This window comes from Chelonia mydas, chromosome 1 (assembly GCF_015237465.2).
Source record: "Chelonia mydas isolate rCheMyd1 chromosome 1, rCheMyd1.pri.v2, whole genome shotgun sequence".
NCBI classification, from domain to species: domain Eukaryota; kingdom Metazoa; phylum Chordata; order Testudines; family Cheloniidae; genus Chelonia; species Chelonia mydas.
The window spans coordinates 237445944-237459896 of record NC_057849.1 but is presented as its reverse complement, the minus strand read 5'-3'; the positions used below and the strand labels follow the sequence as shown (position 1 = coordinate 237459896).

At 44.0% G+C, this 13953-nt stretch overlaps 1 protein-coding gene across 23 annotated transcripts in view; it reads right to left on the bottom strand.

Annotated features, from left to right (window-relative positions):
• The window catches only part of MICAL3 (microtubule associated monooxygenase, calponin and LIM domain containing 3), a 250936-nt gene that overhangs the window by 203009 nt on the left and 33974 nt on the right, over positions 1-13953 (bottom strand). Inside the window, exon 2 of one of the 23 annotated variants that reach the window (XM_043539934.1) lies at positions 13579-13844. The exons of the other annotated variants lie outside the window; for them this stretch is intronic. The gene's annotated coding sequence lies outside the window, so the exon portion shown is untranslated. The remainder of the gene's footprint in view (positions 1-13578; positions 13845-13953) is intronic. 23 annotated transcript variants of the gene reach the window in all.

The window sequence follows — 13953 nt, the reverse complement described above, 5'->3', positions numbered from 1 at the left end:
TGTGACTATCATCTGTCAGTCAACAGAGTAGTAGTGGGCACTGAGGGTTCAAGGAAGCAGTTGACTGCAGTCACAATTCAAGGCCCATAAAAGAGATGGAAAAGAAGAGAACATTGTTAGCAATGCAAAATGAAAAACATTCCAAAAGAGAGAAATAAACACCGCAAATACTATGTAGAGTGCATCTTCCCTTTTCATTGTTGACCCACTAAAAATCTATGTTTCGATGTACTATAGAGTTCAACACTGCTTTAATCAAAGAAAATCAAGGGACTTTACTACAGAATGGAAAGCCATTGTACTGCAGAGTATGGAGGGCCCTGCTTATAGCCTCTTTCTAGTCCTATAATGCCGTGATCGTAAAGTAACTGACCAAGGGCTATTTGTTTTCTGTCCAGCCTTGAAAATTAATTTTTATCAAAAATCAGAACAAAGGTTTCCATATCCTCCCCATCATAGGCAGACACATCTAACTTATTGCCTATGGATGCTTCATTATTCAGGGTGAAGCTTTTATGGTCTCACTGATCGAGGGCTCATGACACTACAAGGTCCTAACACCTGTAACATAATGAGTCAGAAATAAGAGGGAAAAACTGGTCAGAAACTTCCAGAAGGTACGACCTAGATATTCTCTGTTACCTTCTCCCAACACACTCCTTCCCTGAAAGCTTCCTTCACTTTTGTTTACTACAATGCCAAAGCTATTTTAATACAAAAAGTTAATCTTACTTTTTATTCAAGTTTTACCAAGTCTGTGAGCTCACAAAGGCCATTTGATTGATTGTAATCCACTGAGTCCAAGTAGTGCCAACAACCAAGGAGGCAAATTTTCTTCATGTGCCTATACCACTAACCATTTGCGTCCAGTCTGTTTCATTAAGTGATGTTACTGTAAGAAATCAACTCCAGTCACTAACAGCCACAGGAAAGATTAAAGTGCCTAATACTTGTTACTGTACATAAATAAATACGACAAGCATAGTGAAATGTAATAACTAGATATACATAATTTGAAGGAAATAATACAGCCCATTTGATACTAGGCTCCAAATGCAAGGGTTACCGTATGCTGTCCCATTCCCCTTGGGCTAACCAGGGCCTTCATCCTGTGAACACTAGCATTTTCCAGGCAAATGGCTGGGAAGATGTATTTGCAAGCTTACAGACAGCTAGACAGATGTCTGACACAGCCATGCAACCCCCAAAGGATTAAAACAAAAACTCTGTTTGGCCAATGGCAATAAATGCCAAATGGATCCTTCTCTTAATTAACGAGAAAGAAAAACTCATCAATAGCCACACCCTGCGTCAGTCTCCGAGCCCAACTCCACCAGGAAAAGAGGAAAAGCAGCAGACAGCATAGCTGGCCTGCCCAAGCCTTTCAGCAGGGCAGATTTGCAGTCTGATGGATAATACTCCTGCATGTTCCTTCCATGGCAGCTGTATGAACTGGCTTCTGCCAAGTAGCACTGCACGCCCAACTAGGAGTACCACTGTAGCTGTAAATTGCAGCCTGACTTACAAAAATGCATGCCTCACAAACACCTGAAATACAGGCATAAGGGTCTGCATAGAGACCCTATCTTTCTATAGGACAGTTATATGCTGCTCCGCACCTGAACAAGGGACCCCTGCCTGACAAACATTTGAGATATTGCAACGCTTTCCTTACATACAGGATCAGCTAGATGGGATAGCATGCAGGCACTTCTGGGAGACTGCCTCTACGGCAGCACATGGGGTAAGGCCCTGGCACATAACCAGCATTGTTCACAAACACTACTACAGTATATACCAAGCAACATAAGAAGCATCTACAAACGTTAGTATAACATTCACTTTCTTAATGGAAAGGATGTAAAATATCTATTCCTTTCCCCACTCCTACCAATGTGCCACTCCAAGTTGCAAAGCTAGGAGAATGCAAGGATTCTGTCTCTGCTAGTACTTGGCCACAGAAGCCATGTGATAAACTGAAGGAGAATCTCCAGCTCTCCATAGCTATTAGTGGCTTTGGGGGCCTCCAGCTTTAAAAGGCAAGACCACTCTCTGATCAGACATTCTTGCATATAGAGATTTATGCAATCACAGTAGGATGAGCAGAGCAAAATGTACTCATGTAACTGAAACGTACTTATGTAAATGATAACGAGGCATCTATTCAGGACTGTGATTAAAGTTCTAAATGCAAAGCCAGCTAACAACTCAAAGTGAAATCAATCTTGGGAAGAGGGAGGTACTGTTCTTCACCTTTGTCTTTTATCCAACTACTTCAAGGTGGGCCCTGTTTGAGATTAGATTTACAACAGAAAATGCTCTCAATTAAACAACAACTTGCTGAAGTTGGGGACTTCAGGGACCGTGGCGGCTCCAATCCTCACTGCCAACCAGGCTGTTAAAAGTACAGTCGGCAGTGCTGCGGTGCTAAGGCAGGCTAGTCCCTACTGTTCTGGCTGGCACTGCGCTGCGCCCCGGAAGCGGCCAGCAGGACAGGTCTGGCTCCTAGACTGGGGAGCCACAGGACTCTGCACACTGCCCCTACCCCAAGCACTGGCTCCGCACTCACATTGGCCGGTTCCCAGGAGCTGGGGGGGGGGAGGAGGAGGAGGAATGCCTGCATGCGAGAGCGGCACATAGAGCCTCCTGGCCCCCTGCCTAGGACCCGGACTTGCTGGCTGCTTCTGGGGCACGCACAGTGCCAGGACAGACAGGCAGCCTGCCATAGCCCCCCTGCTGCACTACTGACTGGGAGCCGCCTGAGGTAAGCCTATGCCCCAACCCCTCCCCCCCACAAACCCGGAGCACCCTCCTGCACCCCAGATCCCACACCTCCAGCCTCAACCCAGAACCTGCACCCCCAGCCCAGAGCCCTCACCCCCCATACCCCAACCCCCTGCCCCAGCCCAGAGCTCCCTCCCACACCCTGAACCCCTTATCTCCAGCCCCACCCGAGCCCTCATCCCCTCCTGCACCCTAACCCCCTACCTCAGCCCGCTCCCACACTCCAAATCCCTCAACCCCACCCCGTAGCCTGGAGCTCCCTCCTGCACCCCAAACCCTCATCCCCAGCCTCACCCCAGAGCCAGCACCCCCCAGTTAGAGCCCTCACCCCCTTCCATACCCCACACTGTGCCCCAACCCAGTGAAAGTGAGTGAGGGTGGGGGAGAGCAAGCCATCGAGGGAGGGGAATGTAGTGAGCAGGGGTGGGGCTAGGGTGTTCAGTTTTCTGTAACGAGAAAGTTGACAATCCTATTCTGTCTACCTGGTAAACACATCTGTAAAATTGCATAAGTCAGCAGAGACCACTCTCACCAGAAAAAACAGTCAGTAGGTCTGTTGTGTGTGGAGATGAAGGAAAAGGACATGCAGTCAGTCTCTGGACTATGGATAAAGAGAACACATCTACGTATTTGCGATGTCTAACATCTGCACAAGCGCAGTAGCCCTCCAGTATGGAGCTCTGTTATAGGCCTACGCACGTGCCTGTCCCAGTTCATATTCACTGTGGGAGATCTAATGAGAGGTACACGTGATACAGAAAAGGGACCATCACCAGACATGCCTTTTTTGTTGTTGTTTTAAAATCGCCAGCTAAGGGTTCCAGGGGCAGAATGAGGGGGAAGCGAGGAGCTGCCAAATGGCATCTCCTCTAAGCCTCATGGTTCCTGATTTGGGAACGATTACCCCTGGCGATTCACTCTGCTGTGCACTCTACTGGAAGGGTCACACTGCTGGAATGAAGCAGGGCAGGGTGGGGGGCAATGAGGAAGGAAAAAGGTGTTGAGGCATCCTAAGCAAACCCAGAACCCATGCAGGGTGCATTAGCAGAGGCCTTTTTCCTTCAGTACAGTTCTTTAGTACCCCCATTTTGCAGACATCCATATAAAACTAATAAGGAATCCCTCTCCCCCCCCCGCCCACCCTCTCAGCGGGGCGCCCTTCCCTTTGTCTCCTGAATCAGGGAGAGGATATGACTGTCAGCAAATTGGCAGCAGCTCACAGGATACAGTCCCAACAACATGCAGAGGAAATACTGTACACAGATGGAACAGAATGGGTGTCTGCAAATCCCCCCAATACAGAGCCAATTAAGAGCTAGAAAGGAGGTGAGAGAACACTGTAATCTGCAGAAAGCCCCTCAGATTTACCTCTCTGGGAGTTATTTTTACTTGATTAAAGCCTCACTGCTGGAGGAGCAGAAGGAGGACCCCTCCTGCTCTTTAGATAGCTAGATTTGCCACTCATTTTAACACAACTGCTTTTGTGGAATAGAGACCTCATTACTGAGTGGCCTGCAACCAGCTCTTCCTTGGCAGTGGTGGGAGGAGAATGTGCAGCAGCCTGGGTGAGCAATTGGACACTGATTCTCTGCAGCAGATTTATTCAATGTCTGCTTTGTGCTGTTGACACAAAGTGGGGGGGAGGGCGCAGAAGAGGAGAAAGGACATGGGCATATAAATACAGAAACAAAGCAGTCAAGTGGGGGGCACTGGGGGGCAAAAGCAGAAACTGATGCACAAGCACACTGGCTTCCCTAGACTCATTGGGTGACATGTGCCCCAAACTGAACAGCTATAGAATCTGCATGAGTAGAGACATGCATTTCCTTTACCAGATTTTCACAGTCTGATGAAAATCTATGTGCAAGAGGAATAATACAGTGAAGGACACAGCTGCCTACATCACTCAAGCCCAGATTACTATATGATATATTTCTCCATTCAGGTAAAGGGAGGAATGGATTAAAAGAAGGGGAAAATTGGTAACAAAGGTTAAAGAGTCAGTGTACCCTTTACCAAAGACTCTTATCCTGGTTGCTTAAAAACCTATATTTTATTATATATATAATATATTATTATATATATTATTATAATATATATTATTATATATATATACACACACACACACACACCCGCATATAAAACCCCACTTAATAAAAGCAATTCTTGACAAACCCCAGTATGGCTCTGAAGTTTCCCAGCATACTGAAGATTTCAACCCCACTTTTATCAGATCCATTACACTTTCTCAAACTTCCATGCGACAAACCTTCACATCAAACAGGGAGAAGTGGGGGACGGGGGCGGGGGGTGACAGGTGTGAGCAGAGAAGAAGAGAAGTCTCTCAGGCAGGAGAGGAATAAACTCACTCTCCTTCCTTTGCAATGAGGATTAAAAAAAAAAAAAAAACAAACAAACAAAAAAAACTTAGATTCATCTCCTTGCAGAGAGAGGAAGCAAAACTGCCCTTTGAAAAAGTGTTTAGATCACTCAAATCTTCTCAAGCTACATAGCCAGGAGGTAAGAAGGGAAAGTCACTTTAAAAAAAGGCAGAAGGAGGGGGAGAGGGAGGGAGAGTCAAAAAACACCACACCATTTCCAGCTAATCTTTATCTTCCCAAGAACAGGACACATCCCACAACTTCAAGGGATGCTGCAGAAAAGGGATGTAGTGAAACAGAGCAACTCTGCGGGAGGGAAATTTATCTAGAATATATCATAGCAGGCTCTGGCCAGACGTTCATGTTCCTAAGCCCAATATTTAACTCAACAATCAGCAGGACTCTGCAGACACTTCTTGGGCTTCAAATTTATAAATGATCAAACTATCAGGAGAAAATGAACTTGGAGACAGACTACAGCACTTGCCTATTGTGTAGGTGTCAGTCACAGCTCCATAGTTAAGCTAAAGGTAGATTTCCATATTGCACTTGCAGCGTCTTTGTTATGTATGAAAAAAGAAAGCTCATTCTCCCCAAACTTTTACTCTTTGGGCACAGAATGAATTTTCTAGAAATTTAGAAGTAAATCTGTTATTTGGTTTAGGAATTAAAATTATTTTTAAAAGGATCCTTGAAGAAATGTAACATCTGTCAGTCTTTTTTGTCCTAAATGATTTTAACAGATTACAAAGACCCTTTAAATTTTGCATATATTTAAAATTCACTGAAATTCTATGCATGGGCTATATTTGTAGACGTTAAATTGTAATTAAACTAGGGTATTGATTATTCTACTCTGGAGTCATGAATATGATTTTTAAAAGACAAATTAACCTTAACCATAATTGTACGATTAATGCATGATATGACTAAAGGGCAGTGTCAAGGTTGTTTAACTGCCCTTAATGTATTTTCATACATTAACTGGTTGGATTTATTTTAAGCGTGTAACCTTAACTCTGAACGTCCTGGGTTTGTAATGCTTTCTTCTGGGATAATTACAACATCCTTGCAATGTTTTTCTCTCTTAAGTTTACTAAGACGTACTCTCAACTTTATTGTATTTTTTGTTCCTCAATATATATAAAAGGCTGGTATTTTCAAAGGTGCCTAAGGGATTTAGGTGCACAAATCCCACTGAATTTCCAAAGGAGTTGGGTGCTTAACCCCTTCAGGCCCTTTTGAAAATCCCATATGAAATGTGCTCTGGCAAGGAAAAAAATATATATATTGCTGCTAGGACCGTGCTTAACTAAAAAAAGTTACCCGATGGGGATGGGCTGGCGCTGGAGACCACTAATGTAATAGAATGTGGAGCTTTAGATCATTAGGTTACTGGTTAAATTGGCTGATTAGGACAAAGCCATTAAACTTCTCATAGTCATCTGGTGGCCTGTGTGAAAGGAGTTGGGCTCACTGCAGTTGCTAGTGCACAGGTGTCCACACACCTGGCATCCTTGTTGTCAGTCTCCGAGGGTATGTCTACACTGCACTTTTATAACCCCACAGCCCAAGCTAGCTGACATGTCTCTGCTGCAGCAAAACACCTACAGCTGGCCCATACCCAGAGAGGCAGAGGACTGGACCCTGGACTATCCTATAGATCAGAGGACATCTAGCAAATAATGACAGTCTTAAAGGTACAGGTTCCATTCTTAGTGAGGACTGAGGCACATGGATAGAGTACAGTGTGCAGAAACTTTGTCCTGCTGCCAACCTGTATCTGATCCGTGGATGGAAGGTGTTAGTGTCCAGGGAGTATCAATCCAGCACCTCTCACCAGCACTAGAAGTTTACTTAAATACTGAAAAAAAGAGTTAAACTGAGCTATTTTAGAAGGAAAACAATTTTTCTACACAAAGTGAGCTCTCCCTAACCAGCCCGTGGCATGTTTCTGTGACATACAGACATGAAGAATCCACTCCTGCGGAGCTTTATCAGTTCTGTAACTAGTCCAAAACAAGTCAACAGCAGACAGCAATAGAGCCAAACCCTCTTCTGAAAATATCAGCCCCCAGAGTTATCTTCCTGACACAGAGAGCTTGGTGTTCCTCCAAACATAGAGCTTTCAACACAAAGGGAAGGAGGCAAAGCAGAAGAATTTTTGGGTGTGCAGATGTGACCAAGTGCACCCCTGTATTCATACCCTATGCACCACTGTAATAAAATATGCCTCGTATTTGAAAACTAATAACTTGTTGGTCAATAATATCATGGTGAAATGTGCGTAGCAACATTAGAAGTAAAGTTATGAACATAAGCTGAAATCATGACTGAAATGTATTTACCAGACAAGTCTGGGGAGGGAGTTAACCTGGTTCTCAAAGACAAAAGAGAAGCTGATGCTTCTAGCCAGGTGTCGCGGAAGTAGATTGGCAATGAAGTGGGCCACAAACAGATTGATCTGCATTTTAGCAAACATGAAACCTCTTTCAATATGAGATTCCATGTCTCCATTCTCACAGGGGTAACCCTCAGGAAAATACATTTCAAAGGGAGACTGGACTATTAAAGTGAGGGAGTAAAAAACACCCCAGATATATTCTCTCTCTCTCACCTAAGACAACAAAGGAACCAGCCTTCGCACTTTGGGAGGGGTTCTAACCTGAGAATTTGGTCAGCCTGTTGCTGGGAACACGTGGTAAGGGATTTTACCTTGAACCAAGTCTAGTTTAATAAAGTTTTAGTTACTAGAAATAGTTTTATCTTTATTTCTCTTGTAACCGTTTCTGACTCTAATGCCTTATATTGAAACTCACTTAAAATCTCTCTTTGTAGTTATATAAACTTGTTTTATGCTTTAATCAAAACTAATCAAGTGTGGTGTTTAAACTGAACTGTTTGGTAAATCTAATTAACTGTTGTATACTGACCATGTACCGGGGCAGCAGACATCTAATATCTGAATTGTCCAGGAGAGGGCTGGATAGTGCAAAACGTATGTTTCTGTGAAAATTCAGGACTGGGAGTGTATTGGGGTCTCCTTGTAAGTGGTAACCAAGGCTGGTGGAAGCCAGAGCGTAACTGGAATGTTGCTGGCAGGCTGCAGCTATACACAGACACTCAGGGTGTGACCCGCATGCTGTTTGTCTATTTGTGAGGGGCTATCACATTCCAGGATGCAATCCAGACTAGTGAGGGGTTGTGTCACCACCAGCTCCCCACCTGGCCCCCTCACGGAAGGCTGCAGCCCATTTCTAGCACCAGCAAGCAGATAACCCTTTACACATTACTGTTCCCCAAGAATGATGTAATGCAATGAATGGGTAAGTTATTTCCATAGTCGCAAACAGGAAGATGCTAGATTTTTACACCTCATTGTTACTAACACAGCCAGCTTCCTTTCTCATTTAGTAAACTAGTTGAAGAGATTACACTTTAAAATGTACAAATTTGCTTTAGGGTTTCTGGTGTTTAGGGTTTCTTTTCTCTCACATTCCAAATGAAACTGTTTTACTATGGGTTTGTGGTTTGTTCTGTTGAGGCTTCATTTAAGTAATAAAGTGACTTCTGTCAATAAGGTTTTTAAAATTCCATATTAAGCCCTCAATCTATTTTCAAGGGCCAGTGTGTATCAACTTAGGCAAGTCACAAAGATGCAGAAAAATTCAGTCACACCAGGAGCTCTTAAGCAAAGTAGGCAGCCATGAAATAAGAGCAAAGATCCTCTCATGGATCAGTAACTGATTTAAAGATAGGAAACAAATGGTAGGAATAAATTATTTTCCACAGTGGAAAGAGGTAAATAGCAGGGTGCCCCAAGGATCTGTACTGGGACTCTACTGTTAAATATATTCATTAAATGATCCGGAAAGGGGGCTAAACAGTGAGGTGGCAAAGTTTACAAATGGTACAAATTATTCAAGATAGTTAAGCCAAAAGCTGACTGAAAAGAATTACAAAAAGAACTCACAAAACTGGGTGACTGGGCAAAAAAAAAAAAAAAAAAAAAATGGCAGATGAAATTCAATGTTGATAAGTGCACAGTAATACAAATTGGAAACCATAATCCCAACTATAAACAAAATGATAGGGTCTATATTAACTGTTATCACTCAAGAAATGATCTTGGAGTCATTGTGGATAATTCCCTGGAAACATCTGATCAACATGCAGAAGCAGTCAAAAACCACTAACAGAATGTTAGGAACCATTAGAAATAATATGACAGAAAATGTCATAATGCCATTATATAAATCCATGGTATGACCACACCTTGAATATTGCATGCAGTTCTGATCACCCCATCTCAGAAAAGACTCATTAGAATTGGAGAAGATACAGAGAGGGGCAACAAAAATGTTTAGGAGTATGGAACAGCTTGCATACAAGGACAGATTATAAAGACTAGGGCTGTTCATCTTAGAAAAAGAGATGACTCGGGGGGATATGATAGAGGTCTATAAAATCACGAATGGTGTGGAGAAACTGAATAGGGAAGTAAAATAAACGAAGAGACCTTGTGGCACCTTAGAGACTAACAAATGTATTTGGGCATAAGCTTTCGTGGGCTACAACCTGCTTCATCAGATGCATGGAGTGACAAATACAGCAGGCAGGTATAAATATATACAGCACATGAAAAGATGGGAGTTGCCTTACCAAGTGGAGGGGTCAGTGCTAACGAGGCCAATTCAAACAGGGTGGATGTGGCCCATTCCCAACAGTTGACAAGAAGGTGCGAGTATCAGAGGGAAAAATTACTTTTTGTAGTGACCCAGCCACTCCCAATCTTTATTCAGGCCTAATTTGATGGTGTCCAGTTTGCAAATTAATTCCAGTTCTGCAGTTTCTTGTTAAAGTATGTTTTTGAAGTTTTTTTTGGTGAAGAATGGCCACTTTTAAGTCTGTTATTGAGTGTCCAGGGAGATTGAAGTGCTCTCCTACTGGTTTTTGAATGTTACAATTCTTGATGTCTGATTTGTGTCCATTTATTCTTTTGTATAGAGATTGTCCGGTTTGGCCAATGTACATGACAGAGGGGCATTGCTGGTACATGATGACATATATCACATTAGTAGATGTGCAGGTGAACAAGCCCCCTAATGGTGTGGGGGATGTGGTTACGTCCTATGATGGTGTCCCTTGAATAGATACGCGGACAGAGTTGGCAACGGGGTTTGTTGCAGGGATTAGTTCCTGGGTTAGTGTTTCTGTTGTGTGGTGTGCAGTTGCTGGTGAGTATTTTCTTTAGGTTGGGGGGCTGTCTGTAAGCGAGGACTGGCCTGTCTCCCAAGGTCTGTGAGAGTGAGGTATCATCCTCCAGGATAGATTGTAGATCCTTGATGATGTACTGGAGAGGTTTTAGCTGGGGGCTGTAGGTGACGGCTCGCAGTATTCTGTTACTTTCTTTGTTGGAACGGGCCACATCCACCCTGACTGAATTGGCCTCATTAGCACTGACCTCCCCACTTGGAAAGGCAACTCCCATCTTTTCATGTACTGTATATTTATACATGCCTACTGTATTTTTCACTCTATGCATCTGATGAAGTGGGTTTTAGCCCACGAAAGCTTATGCCCAAATAAATTTGTTAGTCTCTAAGGTGCCACAAGGACTCCTCATTGTTTTTGCTGATACAGACTGTGGCAAGATGGCCAATTTTAGTTTGGTGGGTCCTGCGCTTTTCTTGGCGGGGAGCTAAGATGCCACCCTTAGCCCCTGCTCTTGGGTGCTGAGGGCTCTGCTACTAGCCCGGGAAGGTGGTAGAGGAAGCTGAGTTTACTCCGTGCTCCGAGTCCCAGCCCCTCTCAACCCCTGCGGGTTTTTTACCCTCGTCCCCCTTAGGTGGGGTTACCCTTGGTCCTTAGATGCTGGGGGGGGAAGAGAGTCTCCCTGTCCTGCTGGGCAGGGTCTCCCTTACTCCAATTCTCAGGTCTTCCAAATCTCTCAACACCCCTCCAAGCTTCAGTCCTTTCTCCTTCCTCCTCAGTCTGCCTGATGCAGGGGGTTTTATTAGGTTCCTAACAGGGCCTTAATTGACTGCAGGTGCTCCAATTAACCTGCAGCCACCTTCCCTAGTCTACGGGGAACCACACCTTAAATTAGCCTTGAGCCTAGTGATATCTATCACTCTCCCACTGCTCCCTGGCCCTCCTGTATCACATGACTATCATGGCTACCCCTCTGAAACCTGAATAGGGAAGCATTATTTACCCCCTCACATAACACAAGAACCAGAGGTCACCCAAGGATAAGGAAGTACTTCTTCACACAATGCACAGGCAGCTGTGAAACTCAGGGCCAAGGATGCTGTAAAGGACAAAACCATAAATGGGCTCAAAAAAGAGCTAGCTAAGTTCATGGAGGATAGGTCCATGAATGGCGATTAGCCATGATGGTCAGGGATGCAACCCAATGACCTGGTTGTCCCTAAATCTTTGACTGCCAGAAGCTGGGACTGGATGACAGGGAATGGATCACTTGATAATTATCCTGTTCTGTTCATTCCCTCTGAAGCATCTGACATTATGTGGGAAGACAGGATACTGGGCTAGATGGACCACTGGTCTGACCCAGTATGGCCATTATGATCTTCGTTACATTTCCCTATCTGTGGAATGGGTGGAGATACAGGAATTCAAAGTGCTTTACAAAGTGAGGTAACAAAAAACGTTATGTACGTGCAAAGTTTTAAACTGTGTGATCAATTGAACTCTATAAACGGATGTCCCTTTTCCTCGAAAGCACAGTGGACTTCAGTAGAGATGTCATATCGTCGCCTCAAAGTGCCTCTCAGAACTGGAATGCATGCCCTGATATCTAAAATTCCTTTTCTTCAAAAACTCAAATGCTATTTTTTTGCTCCCTTGATGTTTATAAGTGTCTTTTCAGCATAGGAGAAACTGACTATACAAGGGAACAGTGGAACTGACTATACTGAAAGTACTGCCAAATGCACAAAGCAAACAAAGAGAAATTTCACTAGCTGTCTGTTAATGTAGTCTTAGGCTTTCCTTGTAACTACAGTAGGCATAGCATTTTTAGACACATGCATGGATTTTAAAATCCATGCACCAAATACCAAAAACCAATGTACTTTCACCCACAAGATACATGTAGGGCAGATTAAACCTTCTGCACACATCCCATCCTGGGGAGGAATAAAACTCTTCAAACTACAACTTCAGTCTCAACTAAAATGGCAAGACACATCCAGTTATAAACCCAGCAAGAAGCGGACAAGGGCAAGAGGCAAGATTTGATACTCTGAATTCAAACTTCAAGCACCGAAGACTGGAGTGTAAAGACTGTAGGAAACAGGGGTATCATGTCTTTCAGACAATTATACTAGTTTCTAAAGCATGTGCATTCTTTAGGGGGCCACTAAAGGATACTATTGGTGTAAATAAACCTGCTACTTTTTATTTATCTATCTGAAACAAAAGCTGTCCTTAAAGGCAAAAGGTACACATATAAAGTTCTACGACAAGGACATCATCCCGCTAGGGATCAGTTAAATTTAATGTTCAGTTTAAAGATTTTCATTATAAATTTGCTCCTTGTTCCTAAGGCATTTGGGTGAAGGTGAGAGAACCAGAGTTAGAGGCCTTGCCTCAAGAAGTTATCATCATGAAACCGTAGGGCAGAAGGGATTATCACAGGACCTATCAGATCTGTTTCTGAAGAGTTAATCCCAAAATGGAAGGGATGGGGTTCTGCAGGTCCAGAAGTTTTCACTACTCATAGGAAAAATACTTCAGGAGTCACTTCTTAAAGTTCTCAGTTGCTAACCACCTGTTATTCTGTTACCTACTCCCACATGCCACAGTGCCACCAGCACTGTGCTGCCTGCTCCTTCTGTGGCACCCAGCTCAGAAGTCTTTGCCCACATCATAGGCCTGGCATTTGTGGGAACACAGAGTGAGCTGTTCTATTTTCTCCCTGTGGGAAAGCTGCTGTTCCCTTGGAAGGAAACTGTATGGTCATTTTAAAGGATGGTTAGTGGGTTTTTCACTTAGCATCACATTAACAACCATGTAAAGGCCCTTTGTAACTAGCACTTCACTGGGATAGTGTTTTGAGTTTTCTGACCATATCTTTCCCTTTCTAATTGAAGGCAGGATCCGTGGCTCATTTCATGGTTTCCAATAGCAGAGAGCAAACAGGAAGCTGACAGAGTTCCCAGCGACTAGGAGGATGGCTGCAGGGGAGCATCTGAATTCAGACAATTTCAGAGGCTACTTGAAGAGACAGACCCCATATGAATCGTGTTAGTGCAGCCATGAACTGAACCTGATCCTCCCATATGAAGCAGGGAAGGCCCTTGTTAATCTATTGACTCCTGTTGCTGACACTGCTATCAAGAGAGTCAGCACTTCCCTGTGAAACAGCAGCATGATAATCCCTTACAGGCTTGTCTCCTGGGTTCGGCATGCAGTGCTGGGTGGTGGCCTGTGATATACAGGAAATCAGACTAGGTCACTAGGACTCTATGGCTCGTTTTCCTAACACAGGGTTCTCGGTCAGACCAGTCTACGGAAGACAATGAGGGAAGATAATGACACCAGAAGAAGGAGCAAACTCTTGCCAGGAGTTCCAGAAGCAGGAGTTGACAGATGAAAGGCATCTCTTCTGCTCCTTTAGCAGAAGTCTGTCTTCACTCTTCTTGTCAGCACCTAGACAGACAGACACGCCCATATGAACCTCAAGACCTGCCTTTTACTACTGAAACTTCTACAAGAATACAGCCAGTCGGCTCAGACCTGCAGTCCCGTTCCCCCCACC